Genomic DNA, 17,487 nt, shown 5'->3' with positions numbered 1-17,487 from the left:
TTCTATTTTATGTTATTACTGAGGGCATCCATTATAACAAATGTAAAGTTCTGTTTTAGAAAATATGATTCTGTCAGAAAAAAATTCCACGTGATTTAATACAGACTTATTTCCAACAATGTCATGTACTAAAAATTATATGGAATGACCTGACAATGGTCACCATCTAGCCTTAGGTGAACACTAGAGAATAACCCATTTACCACTGCTATATGGTCTCCTTCTCCCTATAAGAAAATAAAAGCAGGAAAATTTTGCTAAATGGTCTCAAAGTGAAGACATATATGAATATTTTTATACATTTAGGAATATGTGAATTCTAAAAGGCATTTGGAGTTACTAGCATATCAATTTCTTGCCTTGGAGACAATTCTTAAAATTGTAAAGGTTATGCAGTTAAAATTGCTATAGACTTTTTAAATTTGATTTAATATTCTGGTGTTTTTACCTTTTAAAAATTTATTGTCTTTCATAGTGTGATTGTCAGAATATAGACATATACCTTATACTTTTTGATAACTTAATGTGTAATACTGATACTTTTACCTAATTTGTTGTACTAGTTATGTAACAGTAATAGTGTCAAATTTCAATTGCATGATAATTACATTTGGAATACTACAAATCACTGGAATATGTAGCCAATGAAGGCTGGGTTGATTTTAGTTATCCTGGTTTTATACCATACCAAATTATAATGCCATTCTCTATATTCAGATCTCTGCAAGAACTGTGGCCTTTCATTTTTCAAAATGTATTTATACATGTTTATCACATTTTTAGTAAAGGATACATACTCTCAAAATATACAGAGGCAATGTATACACATTTAACATAAAGCCTTGTAAATATTTGTATTTGCTGGGGTTCTTGTTCCGGCATTAAGAAGGGTTCAGCAATCTGGAGAAGGGGCTGTGTGTAACTTAATAAGGAGTCCAGAGGCGAAGCATAATTTTGAAAGGCATTTGGGGGTCAGAGGAGCCTAGCTTAAGAAACTAAGATCTCCTCGTCTCAGGACCCCATGCTTTTTATTAACACAAATTGTCCTGAGGCAAGGTGGAGATATACACTTCAAAGGGTAAGGTTTCCTTATACACAAGCATTGTCAGAATGGGGGAATTTGCCTATGGCTGTTCAGGTGTTTGGCCAGTAGGAGGCAATAATATGTAGATTAAGATGCCCTGAGCTGTCTGGCAGCAAGCAATCCATCCCTTTTCAGGTTTGGGGAAATAAATGCCTTTAGCCACTCCAGATTCAGCCCTGCTGTCATGCTGGAATTGGCTTCCAGCATGTATTGTCATAGATCTGAATGTTATAAAAAATAATGGCAATTTCTTTGTTAGGAACTCAGTTTTTCCCCATTATCTCCCTCTCTCCCTCTCACAGACACATTGTACACACTCATATATATGCACTCACACACACATATCTGCCTTGGTTGACTTCTTCCTTGAGATAATCCTGAAATGTTTCATAGTGCACGTACAGCTGAGATTAAAGCGATCGTCTTAAGTGCACACTTTTCATAGTGCCTTGAACTTATTTTTCTGTGGCATGGGGAAACAGCTTCGTGCACCTGGACAAACAAAGGTGTTCCTTCAAAAACAGACTTTCAGAATCATTAATTCTGGTTTAGAAATAATTATAAAGGTTAAGTAGACTCTCATGCATGAGGTTTTAGCCCTGGTGAGTGGCTGATCTGTGTTTTGCTCTGCCACTTACGTTTTGTGTCTCCTGAAAGTTTGATTCCCTTTGTAACAAGGGTCCAACAACAGCTCTAATTCCTCTTGAGGCCTCCTGGTGGTTTGCAGGGCCCTCTGTCTGCAATAATAAGTACTTCTGCCGGAACTCACTTTCCCAGGTAAGGCTAGTGGTGGTAAAGGTAGGGGTAGAAGGTGGGGTTTTCATTCACTTGGGTGCTAAAGATGTGGAAAGATTAGCAGTACATGTAACTGAGTGAGAACTAGGGTGTGAGTGCAGTTCTTGTGTTTAGTGTCAGGGTGAAGAAGTAGCAGCATCTTCCAGGGAGGTTGAAGTTGGTGAGAGATGATGCAAACTACAAGTAGAAGGTATTGGGGGGTTTTGGATGTTTTCAAGCTGCTGCTGATGCTGCTACTGTGGCTAAGGGACCCATCACAAAAGGATGGTGTGTGAAAAATGTGAAAGGAGTCTCGGTACTGTTATCACCCCAGATACATGGGAAGATGGTGCAAGGGATACATACCACAGAAAGTGGTGGAAGAAAGCTGAATGAAAAATAAAGCTTTGATCTCAAAGAAAGGAAGATTCGATCCATATGAAAAGAAGAAATCTCCACTTGCAGAATTTGTAAAAATTCTGTGCACCAACCCGGTTCTAATTACTGCCAGGGCTGTGCTTACAAAACCGGCATCTTTGCAATGTGTGGAAGAAAGATTTTGGATGCCAAAAACTACAAGCAAACATCTGTCTAGATTAGATATATTGGTGAAGTTTCTTGCTTTCTCTGTGATTTTGCTTTCTGCTGTACATTTTCAAGGCATATCATAGATGTTCAAGTTGACAAAATAATATGTTTTAAGACAAGTTTAAACCAGGGAAGTTGATTCATTCTTTGCTCTCTAGAAGTTCTGAATATCAACAATATAATTAGTCTGCCTTACAAGCACCTTATTGAACTAGAGGCAAATTTAACAACAACTATATATTTCTGAGAGGAAGGGAGAGGGAGGGGAGATAGAAACATCAATGATGAGAGAGAATCATTCATCAGCTGCCTCTTGCATGCCCCCTAACTGGGGATCAAGCCCACAACCTGGGCATGTGCCCTGACCTGGAATCTAGCTGTGACTTTCTGGTTCATAGGTTGATACTCAACCACTAAGCCACACTGGCCGGGCTGTATATACTTTTTATTTAACATTATTCATATAATTCTTATTATCCTCTCCCTCTAGTTTATATATATATATATATTTATATTACAAAAGTGAAAAGGGGATTGTTGATATTTGCTCAGAACTTGGCATCCAGACTTATACTTTTCCCCTCATGCCCTTGTTGGTTGCCTAGTTCTTAGAATCAGCAGTTCCTTAATTAATTGCAGCTTCACAGGGTATTTAGGTGAGACCATTATTGCTGAATGGTTTCTTAGAAATTAGCCCAGACTCAAATCACACATAAATTGTATTTATGATTAAAAAAATTATTCTTGAAACCATAGTGCTAATACCTTTCATATCAGAATAAGAACACGAGAGACACCCCTTATATACCCAAATGAATATGCTGGATTTCAGGTAAGTATATGTTACACATATGACCTTGAATTCACACTATTATGAAAGCCAGGAGAACAGTGTTCATTATGATGATATGTAATGGAAATGAGTCACCACTCCTTGGGAAAGCTCTTTGAAGCAAAAATGAAACTTCTTTAATTTTCCTTCCCCCCAAAGCAAACATTTTGATTCCTAAATATATGTTCAGAGGTTCAGGACTTAGCTTTGGAAACTTGCAGCCTGCTAGGAGAGACCAAAAAAAATATTCTCTGTTGCCCAGTACAGTGTGTATAAATACTTGTCACTATGAAATTTTGAGATTAGATAATATGATGATATACATAGTATAGATAATTGTACTTTTATTTTAAAATTATTATGAGAAATAAAGTGTCAATTGTTTAATTAAAAAATTTTGATTTTTGCATTTTTTTTAATTGAGAAAATAGGTATTACCAAAGTAAAACTTACTTTTACCAAAGTAAATAATTTTTTTTGCTAGAAATTCTTAACACTATTGTAGTAGTCATATTATTTCTTGCTGTATTATTGAATGCCTATGAGAAAAAGGTGGTCAGTTCTTAGTTGTCAGGATGGGTAATAGTGGCGATGAGAAAGAAAAAAAGTGGTAATTAATAGAGACATGAGCTGCCACAAAACATCTTGTCCCTTTTGTATTTGGGGGGGATAATTGCCAACAGTAGACCTCTCACTTTCTGTCTCTTTTTCTCCCCCTTTTCCCTTTTACTTACTCTTCCTAAATAGCAAGTTTCCATTTCAGTAGGAAACTAGTTCAATAAATATAAATAGATATAGAGGAGTATATATGATGGCAACTTTCTAAGCTACGAATTTGAACATATGTTTATGAGTTTATTTTGTTAGAAAATTCTAATAAATTCACAGATGAATTAGCAGTGCAGTGCTCCTATTCATACAGAACAAAAATTGTTTGGGAGGTGGTGTGGAATAATGTTCCCAGCTGTCTTATGAATGATTTACATCGAAACTGCCACATGTGCATGTCAGAATAACTGTTTATTGGAAAATCATAAAAGTAAGCGAAGTTTTCATCACTGACATTCACTGTAGAGTAAACCAAAGAGCCAATGATAAGCTTTGATGAATAGTAAGAATTATTGTAATTTTAAAAACAATATCAACAAAAGCACAGCCATCTTGAGACAGTGGAACGTGGTGTAATGACAGTAGAATTCCTTCCTGAATTCTGTCCATCTGGGCTGTCATGTCCTGTTCTCTCTCTCTCTCTCTCTCTCTCTCTCTCTCTCTCTCTCTCTCTCGGCATCACAGCAACCAAGCTTCAAAGCCAAATGAGGAAGATCTAGTGATGAGATGCTTCTAGTTTGATTGGTATGTAACCCTTAGCCTGAGGCTGAAATGACAGTCTATGGAGTCTTGTCTCATTTGGAAGAAACTGACAAAAAACATGATTAGCAGGAACATATATGGGTTGCCAAAAATATCAAGTGTCTGAATTGGTTTGGGTAACCAGTAATGTCTGGTGTTTTTCAGAATGGCTTTTTTCTTTAATTCCCCAACATGTTGCTGATATACATGAAAATAATGAAGTTCTTTCCACTGGAAGATGGATACTAAAGAAGTTGAGTGATTTTTTTTCCCCATCATTCAGTGTTTCAGATAGCCTGCCTGCTTTAGTTTTCACCGTGATTTTCTTCTATATTTAAGAGAATATTTCACTCTTTAAAATGAAGTTTCATTACTATTTAATTAAAAGTTTGTTCTTTCTTACCCTAGGAACTTTGTGATTGATAAATATGAATTTACGTATATGCATATTTGTATTAATAAATATGTTTATAAAGTAGATATTTAAATAGTGCTAGCACTCAGGGTGGGCCAGACATTATTTGAATCACTTTACAGGTATTAAACTTTATAATCCTTTCATCAGTGATCTTCATATTTTGGGCTCAAAAATATGAAGTTACCCTCAGAATGTCTATGACTTTTTTTCTGTGATGCTTATAATAGATCTATTTATGTATTTATCTATCTGTTATCTACTTAATGGAACTAAGACAAACATAGAAGTATGATGATGATGATATATTATTTTGTTTGTTTCCCAAGTGGCTGACACAGTGCCTATTTTACCAAGCATGTATTTTAGGGTCAAGAGGCAGCATAATCTAATAACTATGAGCCCAAAACTTGCTCCAGATTCCCTGGTTTTGAATCCTGGCAATGCTTCTTACTGGCTGTGTTATTTGGGGCAAGTTACTTAAATTGTCTGCATTTCAGTTTCTTCATTTGTTAATTGTTTATAATAACAATATCTACTTCACAGAGATGTTATGCAGATAAGATGACCTTATATTATTTAAAGCACTCAGAATAGTTACCAGCATATTTTAAATATAACATAAGCAATACTACACATAAATATATATTTGAATATTAAAGACTTTCCCAAAGACAAACTACTTAATTCTCTTTATGAAGCTTTTTGCAATGACAGTGCCAACTAGAAGAGACTGTGTTACAAAATAATAGTGGAGGATCCCAGATATGTATCCCTCTCTCAGGCAGCTATACATCTGAATTCTCTGCCTATTACTCATGTAAGTGGTGGCTGGCTCCAAGTGAAAACTGAAGATGAAAACTTTTAGTTTTTAAAAAACATCTGGAGCTTTTACTTGACTACAAATTTAATATAAGCCAATTGAATGATGCAGCTGCTTAAAAGAAAAAGGAAAAAAAAAACACTAAAAACCTCTTTAAGACTTCCTAAGGCAGTATAAATAGAAATAGAGTGTCCACATCATGGGAAGTCATATCTTTGACGTACTTAACACTGGCCAGATCACAGTTGGAATATTGTGTTCTGTCCAAGACACCATAATTTTAGAAAAGACATTGACAAACTGTGGTGCTGGAAGTCTGGAAATGGTGTAGGAAACAGAGGAAATGGGACCGTATGGCCTGGAGAAGACTAAAGGGGAACGAAAGCACCTGTCTCCAATTAGTTACAAGGTTGCCTTTTAAGAAAAGTGGTCAGACTTGTATGTTGCTCGAGAAAGCAAAAGTAGAATCAATATAATGAAAGTTACATGCAACTTTTAACTCCATATGATGGGGGCGACTTTATATCAATTAGTCTAATAATGGGAGTAGTTTGTTGTTCTCCTTAATAATGGGACTGATGCTGGGTCTTGCTGTTAGACTTCCTGTATGTAGCTGAAGATTAGATTCAATTACTCTCATTCACTAAAATCAAATTTATGTATTTATATACTCACTGGGCTTAGCTGGTGAAGATCCCTGGAAAATTCATTAAGGTCCTAAGGCTGTTATGGTTAAGATTAGATTTGGGGGGCTATTGTCTACTTCCTATAATGAAAGGAGTCAAAAGTCTATACCATTGGTTCACTTTTACTCAGACTGGTTTCCAAGTCTTATTTAAGGGTGGGAATAGGAGCCCTGGGTGGTATGGTGATTTCCAAAATTTCACAAATTCTTCTAACATAGGCTTAGTTAGTTATTAAGAATTTTTTATGTAAACAAATACCCTATATCAGTGATGGCGAACCTATGACAAGTGTGTCAGAGGTGACACGCGAACTCATTTTTTTGGTTGATTTTTCTTTGTTAAATGGCATTTAAATATATAAAATGAATATCAAAAATAGAAATCTTTGTTTTACTATGGTTGTAAATATCAAAAAATTTCTATATGTGACATGGCACCAGAGTTAAGTTAGGGTTTTTCAAAATGCTGACATGCCGAGCTCAAAAGGTTCGCCATCACTGCCCTATATCATAAAAGGCTAATATGCAAATTGTCCCCACTGATGGGAGTTCAACCTACCGGGAGTTAGATGTGCACTGACCACCAGGTGGTGATGGACTGTCTAGTTCAGGTCCTCCATACTGAACTTTTGCTTTCTGTTGTAATCTGTTAAATTATGAAGAAACACCACGAATCAAACTCTCCTGTTTGGATGTTTATTATTTCAATTTCGGTACATATTTTATGTTTAATATGGGTGAGATTAAAGAGGGATGTAATTAATATGTATATTAATTGCAATCTGTAAATTTTGGAGGTTTTAGTTTTTCATTTATTTTTTTGATGTTCAGAGGACCAGGCATGTGCAGTAGTAGTGAGGTTATTGTGCATCCAACGGTTTAAAGTGCAAATTGTTTTCTCTGTTCCTGTACTTCAAAAGTATTTGAATGAATTCCATCAAAAGGGGTTTTATTACTGGGATATTTTCTTTAAAAAACTTATATTAATATAATAGTATCTATAAAAATAAAGATTATTGGGGAAATATTATAACTGGGATTTTGTGGAATCTGTTAACTCTAAATAGCATTGATGTTATGAACCTTTCCATTTCCTACCCTCTTATAATTCTGCCATGTGAATTTTAGTTGATATGAATTAGCATGTCATTAAGTAATGGTTTTGAGTATAGTTAAGGTTTATTGCTTAATATTGCCTTTGATGAATATAGATAAAAAAAATAGCAGACATAGTTTGACTTATGATTTCTTTCTTTTTTTCTTCAAATGGTTACTTTTTAACATTGTTTTATCTTTCTTTTGACTCTTGTCTAAAACTGTCCTTCAGTAGAGTATTGCAACTTATAGCCCTTTTAAAAAAATTATTAAAAATTTTAGAGACTAGAGCTATGAGCCTTCTGAGGTAAAGAATATTTTGAATGGAAGACTGTTTAGTTATACATATTGTATTGTTCACATTTGTGTCTTAGAAGCACTTTCTCAATCCAAGAACAATTTTTAGCCAACTAACCCTGTAGGCACAGTGGTTCTCAACCTTCTGGCCCTTTAACTACAGTTCCTCATGTTGTGACCCAATCATAAAATTATTTTCGTTGCTACTTCATAACTGTAATGTTGCTACTGTTATGAATCGTAATGTCAATATCTGATATGCAGGATGGTCTTAGGCGACCCCTATGAAAGGGTCGTTCGACTGCCAAAGGGGTCGCGACCCACAGGTTGAGAACCACTGTGTAGGTGAGAAGACTCTCTATCCTAACTAATGCAATGGGTTCACTTCAAATGCAAAGATAGGGATTACTGAATGAACACTTTACTGAGCACCTACTACATGCAAAACACTTTGGGAGAGAGGGGTTATAAAAGAGAAAGTGAATATATTTAGATTTGACCATTGGAAAGAGTGTATTTACTTTTTGTAGTTGTTATTGTTGATTTTTTTCTATGTCCATTATTTCAGTTTCTCATTTTGTTTCAAATACAGAAGAATCAAATTCATTCCATATATCCTAGACTCTAATTCTTTATGTTTTTCTGGCACCCACCAGTCACTCAAATGCCAACATCTACTGCATATTTTGCCGTATAGTTGTAAGCTTGAACTACAAAATGCCCCCAACTGTTTTAAAATTTATTTGGGTGCATTTTCAAAATAACCTTCTTTTGAGCTCTCAGTCTTATGTGAACTGTAGTTAAACTCTGTTTTCCATGACTTGTAGCATGTGGTATTTAACTGTTTGCTGGTGTTGCTTTCTCAAGAAAACATATTTGTAGAATGGCACTTAATAAGAGGAACTCCTCTCAGGTGCTCTGTGCTTACACATATTAAATATATTTAAAAATGAAATATATATTTAACTTAGGCTTTGTTTCATTGTCTTTCAAAGTTCATTATAATATTTGAAGCCAAAATAACCTTTCTGGAATTTTATTCTGAGATGTTTGCCCCTAACAGAAAAGAATCAAATCACTTGACATCACAGAAACCGGTATTGACCCTGCTCTTTAAAAGACCATCTATTGCATGTGGTTTGAAAATATAATCAAACATAGATCTCAGATTGGAATTTTATGACCTCATAGAATCTGAATTGCTTTCCATAAATTGTGGCCTTAGTGTCATTTTTCATTTTTCTAAATAACCCACTGAATTCTCCCATTTTTTTACCCTTCCAAAGAAAGGGCCTCTCGCATTTTTCATTTCTGTTAGCCCTGCAACAAAAAAGTCATACATGTTCTAATTGTTGCTTCTGGGAGTGCAGTTTTGTGAAGTGTTGGGCATGCTATCAAAATCATAAAGACAGCTGCAAACATCTCAAGGATGATTATAGATGTCATTTGTAAATCAGAGATGTCGGTCACAGAGGAACTTGGAGACTTGCCCCGAATCGTACAGATAGTAGCCAGGAGTGCTCATGGCCCAGCTTTCCTGGTCATGTGGTCTAGTGCTTTTCTCAGGCAGTCATGTGATCAGACCCAGTGTGCAGTAATGAAATACGTGGCAAACTTTGATCTTTTAAGCCATAAAAAGTCCATAAAACAAAAATTTCAAAACTTGGAGAAGGAAGTATCATTATTAGTAGTATCTATGACTCCAATTTAGTGACAAATATTGTTCAAGGGTAATGTTTGTGTTTGTGATTACGTGATGAGTGGCAAAAATGTTAGTGTGGCTAGAGTGTGGGTTTGTATTTGGGCTTTATATTGAGACAGAACTGAATTTTGAGTCTATAAGTTACTAGAATTGTGACTTTGGGCAGGCCATTTAACCTTCAAAGCCCTGGATTCTGTGTTTATAAAATGTAAACCGATTATAATGTCAATGTTGTGATGTTTTGGTGAGAATCAGAGATAGTGTATGAAAGAACTTAGCATAGTGCATAGTGCAGGATTAAATATAAATATAACACAACTTATCTTGAGAGAGTAAAAGGAAGCAATTATTTAAATCATCTCAATATTTTAAGCTGTTTGTTAAAGTTCTGCTAAAATAATGAGATAATTTTTTTAAATAACTTTTTAATGATTTTAGAGAGAGAGAAACATAGAAACATCGATGATCATTGATCTGCTGCTTCCTGCATGCCCCTCCTGGGGATTGAGCTTGAAACTTGGGCATGTGTCCTCATCAGGAATCGAACCAGTGACCTCTTGGTTCATGGGTCGACGCTCAATCACTGAGCCACACTGGCTGGGCTATGAGATAATTTCACATACCCATATGTGGTAATCAGAACTCCATAGACAATTTATTAGTCCTCAAGTTATTTGCTTTTAAGTGAGGCAACTTTCACCTTCAAGAAAATCAAAGAAACAGAAGAGTAAAGATTATTACAATTTTTGGAGAAGTGATAGTGTGATTTATTTTGAAATAATATAATTCCTTGGCTATTACCAAGAATCTGTGTGGGGGTTTTTTAATGGAAAAGCTTATGTACTGTTTAGGACGATGACCTTTTGCTTAAATGCCAGTAAAAGGTAGAGACTGATTGCTTTGGAAGATGATGCAAGCATTTCATCTCTAACACCAGGTCTGATTTCAACGCTTGGAAAGGAGACCTTGGTTAAATCATTTCAAATATGGAAACTTAAATATGGCATTAGTTTAAAATTTTGTTTTCTAAATATTTAAGCATTTCACACAGGAGAACTACTTACCAATATAGGAGGAAATTCATAATCATTCCTGTATGTCAGGATTTCAACTACTAATGCCACCCATTCCCAGTATGAATGTCACTCTGGCTTTCTCCTGTGCACACTTACATAACTTATCTCAGGCTCTTGGTGGCATCATCTCGCATAGTTTGAGAAGCATCCAAAGCTGCCAGGAAACTGTCAGCATCCAGGTGCTCTGAATCCTAGTGGGCGATTTACAGCACTGCTTTCCTAAGAAGGGGTGCCCGGATAGTCTCCCCGGGCCTCAGCACTAACAAAGAATAGTGGACAAAAATGGCTGTTAGCCATCCGGGAATATGTTGATCTCCTGGCGCTTTGGAGTCAAGATTTTGATGGCTCCAGGCATTTTACGCACTCCATTCATATTCTTGGGTCACTTGCATTTTCTGTCAGTGGCTCATCTAAATACCATTTGTCAGAAAACTTAGGTTACCTGTAGCTCCCTCTAATGAGCCCGGCAGGCATTACATTACAGTCTTGGAAATTTCCAAGTCTGTCTGAGAGATAAACAGTAACAGGGCCTGTTCATTGAAAGTGTGGTTAGCTGCCAAACTACTCTTCACACCTGCTTTTATTCCTTCTTTATGAATATTTCAAATTATCTAAAAGGGAGCAGAAAACACACCTGTGTTTTAGTTGACGGATTGCAAAAATACAGGGAGAGGATTTTTGGACCCCTCATCGTCCTGATTTGGGGGAAATGGGTTGAAGTAAACCCTACACTGATATAATTTGGTTAATCTACTTCCTTGGGTAAAAGTTCTGAAAACTGCTTTAAAAGCTATGAAGTAGAAGAGGGAGATCTTGCTGAAAAAATCAGAGGTTGTTATTCATACCAATGATTAGGTGATGCAAAGAATAAAATTGGAAACTTTTATGACTAAAATTTAAATGTGATACTGAGAAGATTCTTTTATGGTTTGTGTCTTTTGCTGTCTCTCCTAATACATCAGAGTTCACATGCACAGACACCTCTGTGAAGACAAATGCACTCAGTAAAGCTTTGAATGAACAAATGAACGCTTTACCTTGTTCTCTGCTCGGCCAAGGAGGTACCTTTCCTAAGGAGGAAGAAGGGCTCATGTTTCCCAGTAGAGCAAATTCACACACTGCATCCTGTAGGAAGATTTTTTTTAATCCAGGAAGTTTTTGCTAATATTAATAATTTGACATAATCCCTCTGGCCTTGATAAACACCACGCCTTAAATGAGCTTCTATGGGTTTTTATTTTATTTTATTTTTACTAGAGGCCCGGTGCACAAAAATTTGTGCACTGGGGGGGGGGGGGGGGGGTGCCTCAGCCCGGCCTGTGCCCTCTCGCAGTATGGGACCCCTCGAGGGATGACCACCTTCTGGCTTAGGTCTGCTCCCCGGGGGATTGGGACTAAGCTGGCAAAAAGACATCCCTCTGGCAGCCCTGCAGCCCTCGGGGGATGTCCACTTACCAGCGAGGAGCAAACCTAAGCTGCAGTCAGACATCCTTAGCGCTGCTGAGGAGGCAGGAGAGGCTCCCACCACCACTGCTATACTGGCAGCCATCAGCCTGGCTTGTGGCTGAGCAAAGCTCCCCCATGTGGGAGCGCACTGACCACCAGAGGGCAGCTTCTGCATTGAGCGTCTGCCCCCTGGTGGTCAGTGTGTGTCATAGTGACCAGTCATTCCCAGTCTTTCTGCTGTTAGGGTCAGTTTGCATATTACCCTTTTATTATATAGGATAGAGGCCTGGTGCATGGGTGGGGGCCGGCTGGTTTGCCCTGAAGGGTGTCCTGGATCAGGGTGGGGTTCCAGCTGGGGTGCCTGGCCAGCCTGGATGAGGGGATGATGGCTGTTTTCAGGCTAGCCACACCCCCTTTAGGGTGGGGGTCCCCACTGGGGTGCCTGGCCAGCCTGGGTGAGGGGCTGAGGGCTGTTTTCAGGCTAGCCGGTGACTGAAGCTCCCAGCCTCTCCTTTTTTCTTTTTCTTTTATTCTGGGATTTATTTACCTTCTATAATTGAAACTTTGTTGCTGTCCTGCTTGCTCCAGCTCTGAAGCCACGGCCTGCTGAAAGCAGGCATCTGGGGTTTGTTTAGCTTCTATAATTCAAACTTTGTTGCTTTCGGAGCTCATTGGCTTCCTCCATCACTGGAGCAAGCAAGCCTCCTGCTCGCTTCAGCTGCGTGGCTGCCGGCTGTCATCTTGGTTGGTGGTTAATTTGCATATCACCCTGTTTAGCCAATGGAAAGCATAGTGAAGGTACAGTCAATTACCCTTTTTGTCTTTTATTAGATAGGATTGTTTAAAGTATTACACATAGTAGTACATATGTCTCCTTTCTTTCCCCATTGATCTTCCCTTGGCCTCCCCTCCCCCCAGTGTCTTGTGTCCATTGGTTATGCTTATATGCATGCATACAATTCCTACGGTTGATCTCTTACCCTCACCCCAACAATCCCCAGCCTTCCCGCTGTACTTTGACAGTCTGTTCAGAGCTTCTATGTTTTAATAAGTTTTTTTTTGTCTGAAGGAAAATTGCATATTTTGTTTTGGAGATAAATTACTCAATTTTTAAATTCTTTCTTTGAGGGTAAGGGTGCATTACTTTACAGCATGGGAGCAAAAGGAAAGCACTTTACTGGAGAGGAAGAACTTCAAAACCATGGAAGTGAGCAAAATTGAAATGGATCACTGCATAGAAATTTAGCATTTATTCTAAAATATGGTGCTTTGCCATCAGTAGTTCCCTGTTAGGTATATAAGCATTGGATGCTGCCTGAGTCCCTTCCACCATTCCCTACTTTAAATGTATATATACACTATTTCATTGAACTTGAAAGAAAATGTTGTAATGAAGATAACATATGCATGTCCTCTTTCTCCTGTGGCTCTGTGGAGAGGGATACATTTAGTGGGGAAATCCAGGATTGCTGCTGGCTTACTCCTCGGCTCAGGGAAGTCACTCTTTCTGTGCTGCAGTTACTGCCATAATACTGGATTATTTGGGTTCATTGGAAGATTTTTTTAACATCTCTATTCTATCTTTTAGTTTTCAGAGAATAATAACATCTCCCTTAGATTGTTTCATTTGGAAGGAAACATTATCATTACCACCCTAATATAAAAATGTGAATATTTGTTTGCCATTCTATAATTCTATCTAAAACAGGTAGACTGATTTTTTCTTTTGAAAATAAAGGATGTTGAATAAAATGAGGCTAAAGAGAGATTCTCTGTGTAGCTAAGTCTGGCTCTAAATATCTATATAAAAGGCTAATATGCAAAGTGTCCCCACGGGAGTTCAACCTGGAGACCGGGAGTTAGTTCTATTGTTTGCTATGATGTGCACTGACCACCAGGGGGTGGCGCAGAAAGATGGAAGGCCCCAGCTGGCGGCCAACAGCCAGGGAAGGAAGGCCCTGGCTGGCAGCCAAAAGGCCCCCATTGGCCCTGATCGCCAACCAGGCCTAGGGACCCTACCCGTGCATGAATTTCATGCACTGGGCCTCTAATATAATATAAGGTACTAGGCTTAAATAAGCAATAATGAATGAATCCCCCCAAAATAAGTTTTATCATAACTTCTGAAAACAGTTTCTCCATTACGGTTTAGAAGATGATTTTTTGTTGTTCACTAAAATCTTATTCTGCTGTGTGTGTGTGTGTGTGTGTGTGTGTGTGTGTGTGTGTGTGTGGCAGGGGAGTTCCCTCGATCATTTGAGAGGATGAGGATGCTCTTACATAATGGAGGATATGAAAAACTTTTACTATCTCCATGATCTTAAAATAATTTACTTAGCTCTTCTGAAACTACTTTTTGTCTAAAATGGGAGCATTTGAACAGCTATGAGGATTAATTTAAATCAGATGGGTTAAGTGTTAGGCCACTGTCTTTCAGATAGTGTGGCTGGTAAGGGTATAACAAAACACCACTGCTCTTTAGACATACATGTAGCTATAATATCTTTACATTTTTCATGGTATTAGTTTATATTTCAAGTGTTTTAAATATAGTTGAAGAGCATAAAACAAACTAACAAAATCATGAAATCAAAGATAACCTATGTGCTTTATATTTTCAGTTGTATATAAACCTTTTGAAAGAAAATATGGTCATTTTATACATTAGTTTAATAATGCAGCATGCAACTGCTGTAACATTCATGAGTTTCTGAAAGTTAAAGTAAAAATTTAAGATAAATGAGATTGAGTGGATTGGTGATCTGACTTCAAGTATTAATCTGTAAGCACTTTTAAAATGTGCAATCATTTAGAGTATGAATTTTCTCCTTCATAAATCTTTTACAAAAAGCAGTGATAATATACCAATGCAGATGAAACATTCGAACTAGAAAATGTTATTTATAGATGAATAAGCTAAGACCTAAGGTGATTAGATGAAAAAGCTAAAACCAAAGTTACATAGATGTGCATCTATCCAATTTCTCAGTTCACCAGACATTAAGGTACTCTTTTCTGTGACAAAAAGTGAAGATTTTACTCTTCCAACTTTCATCAAAGTCTCACTGTTTCTGGGAATATAGAAAATGCTGGGAAATTTCTTAAAGAAAAGGAAGAACATAAATGATTTTTTTCTCTTCTTACCTTTTCCCCTATCAACATAAAAATTCAGATGGCTAATTCCTTAGTTTATTTAGCCTACTATCTGAACCACAGCTTTTTTTTAAATAAAACCTGTATTATATTCCAAAAGCAATGTTCAATTTTGTACCACTCCATTTGCTAGTTGAAATTGTTCTTGAAATTTAGGTGAATGGTTATTAAGTAATGAAAACATATATATTACTATGCTTTTGTGTACAGGGATAAAAACCTAATTGAAAATGATATACATCATAAAAGCAGAAGTATTTTGTCCCACAAATGGAAGTCTAGAAGGTCTCAGGCTTGTCTTCATCAAAGGGTTCTGGCTCCATTCTCCCTGGAAATCTTTTGATTTTGTCTTCTTCTGTGGATAACAAGATAGCTGATGTGCTTCTGGGCCTCATGTCAAAGTGTAGAAATGATAAGATGAAGAATGAGGCAGGACTATCCTAGCAGGCCCCAGGAATAAGTATTTGTAAGAACAGCAAAAATTAAAATTGAAATACGCAGACTGTAATTTGTGAGGTTGAGAAAAGTATGTGCTACTGGAAAGATATTTCTGAGTATACATAGATAAAATAGATGTCTTCTCTGTCACAATTTTGCCTTCAAATTCATTATTTATAGACCTCTGTTTACAGTCGTTGCAGATACTGAAGTTTTCACAGGTTGTGGGCAAAGGGCATGCAAAGGTGAAATTCCTGGATGCTCACAATGCTTTATAGTTGTCTTCCTCCACTCTCACCCATTTTGAAATCAGAACTGCTTGTAGAAATATTGGGTGGTCAGTTTTGTTTTGTTTTCCACTCTGAGCTCAGTTCTCATTTAACTTGAATTTGCATGGTTCTTCCTTAGACTCGGTGTTTCTGATGGCTCCCACGTTGTCAAAAATCATGTGTAACCTTGATATTCTTTTAAAAGATCACTAAAGTGCTTAATCTTAGTTGATTCCTTAAATCAAGACGCGGATTTTGAAGTGACCTTTTCCATGTTCTGCATGTCAGCTGACTTTGTTTCTCTTACTATAGCCTTGAGTATCTGTAAGCCATTTTTCCTCATGAGTACAGCATGTGCCCCAAATGTTTGGACCAGGAGGGAACATGCATTTGTGATGTAAATTTACAGTTTGTTTCCAGTGAAATTCCCTAGAGGCTTTGAATCTGTGTGGTGTCTTGTGCCTCTGTAGAGACTTACCAAGTAACCTCTTGTCTCATCTTTCCTCAGGTGAGGATAGAGCCAGAGAGGGTATTTAGAAACCATTGTCTTTAGAGGATATTTACTACTTTTTAGTAACTCCTAGACCTGGTGAGGAGCTTGAGAGGGCAGGTTCAATGGATGCACTGACAGCAAAAGCAGACAATCCCTGTCCTCAGAGGGAGGCAGACACAGTTAAAGCAAACACATGTTCAAGAAAGGGAGGTACGTGGTGCTGTGAAGAACCTATGCTTGACTTTTTTTATGCAATGCAGGTTGAACCAGGATCTGAAGGAAAATCAGAGACTAGATTCCCACAATATTGTGAACAGTAGGGTTGAAATACATGCATGCCAATGACGGTCCTTCTCTGTTTGACTCTGTAGGGTATTGATGCAGGGTGGAATTTATTGCATTGGGTTTTTATCTTTCAGATACTAAATAATAATTTTTAGTCATTTGGTGAAGAAGGGAGCATCTTTGGTTTTCTCAAGGATCCACGATTTTTTAAAACAAATTGTAATTCATAATTGATGTGAAAAATAACCCACTTAGAAAGAAATGAGGGTATCACTTTTAAGCAGGGTTTGATATTTATTATATTGAATAGTGGTATAAGACGCCCAAGCTTGATTTGATTTAAAAAGCATTTAGGGAGTACCATCTATATACCAGGCATTTTTCTGGGAGCTGGGGTGGAGCAGAAAACCAAGCAGAAGTGGCCCAGGGCTCTTGGACTCAGACTACAGACAGTCAGGCGGTGCTTCTCGTGTCACACTCTGTCATAGGGAATCCCAGTTGCCTGCCTTGTTGCTGTGGAGCCACCATGAGATTCTTGATTGTGGAGCATTTTCACTTAATTCCTAACACTGATGATCTGTAATGAGCATTTGTATTCAGATTGATCAAAAATATCTCTGTGTTGTTGAATCATCTTGAGAATCCTAAATCTTTTACTCAGCTATGTGTCATCCAGAAGAAT

General features: G+C 37.3%; 1 protein-coding gene and 1 pseudogene across 3 annotated transcripts in view; both read left to right on the top strand.

The window, feature by feature from the left end:
- Positions 1-17,487, top strand: part of PDE3A (phosphodiesterase 3A) — a 253,482-nt gene that overhangs the window by 47,927 nt on the left and 188,068 nt on the right. The gene's annotated exons all lie outside the window — the stretch shown is intronic.
- LOC139005624 (cysteine-rich PDZ-binding protein pseudogene) lies at positions 2,144-2,453 on the top strand (annotated as a pseudogene).

The sequence above is a fragment of the Myotis yumanensis genome, unplaced genomic scaffold (assembly GCF_028538775.1).
Source record: "Myotis yumanensis isolate MYYU_CA2020_CCGP unplaced genomic scaffold, mMyoYum1.0.hap1 SCAF_3, whole genome shotgun sequence".
Taxonomy (NCBI): Eukaryota; Metazoa; Chordata; class Mammalia; order Chiroptera; family Vespertilionidae; genus Myotis; species Myotis yumanensis.
This window is presented reverse-complemented; position numbering and strand designations above follow the sequence as displayed.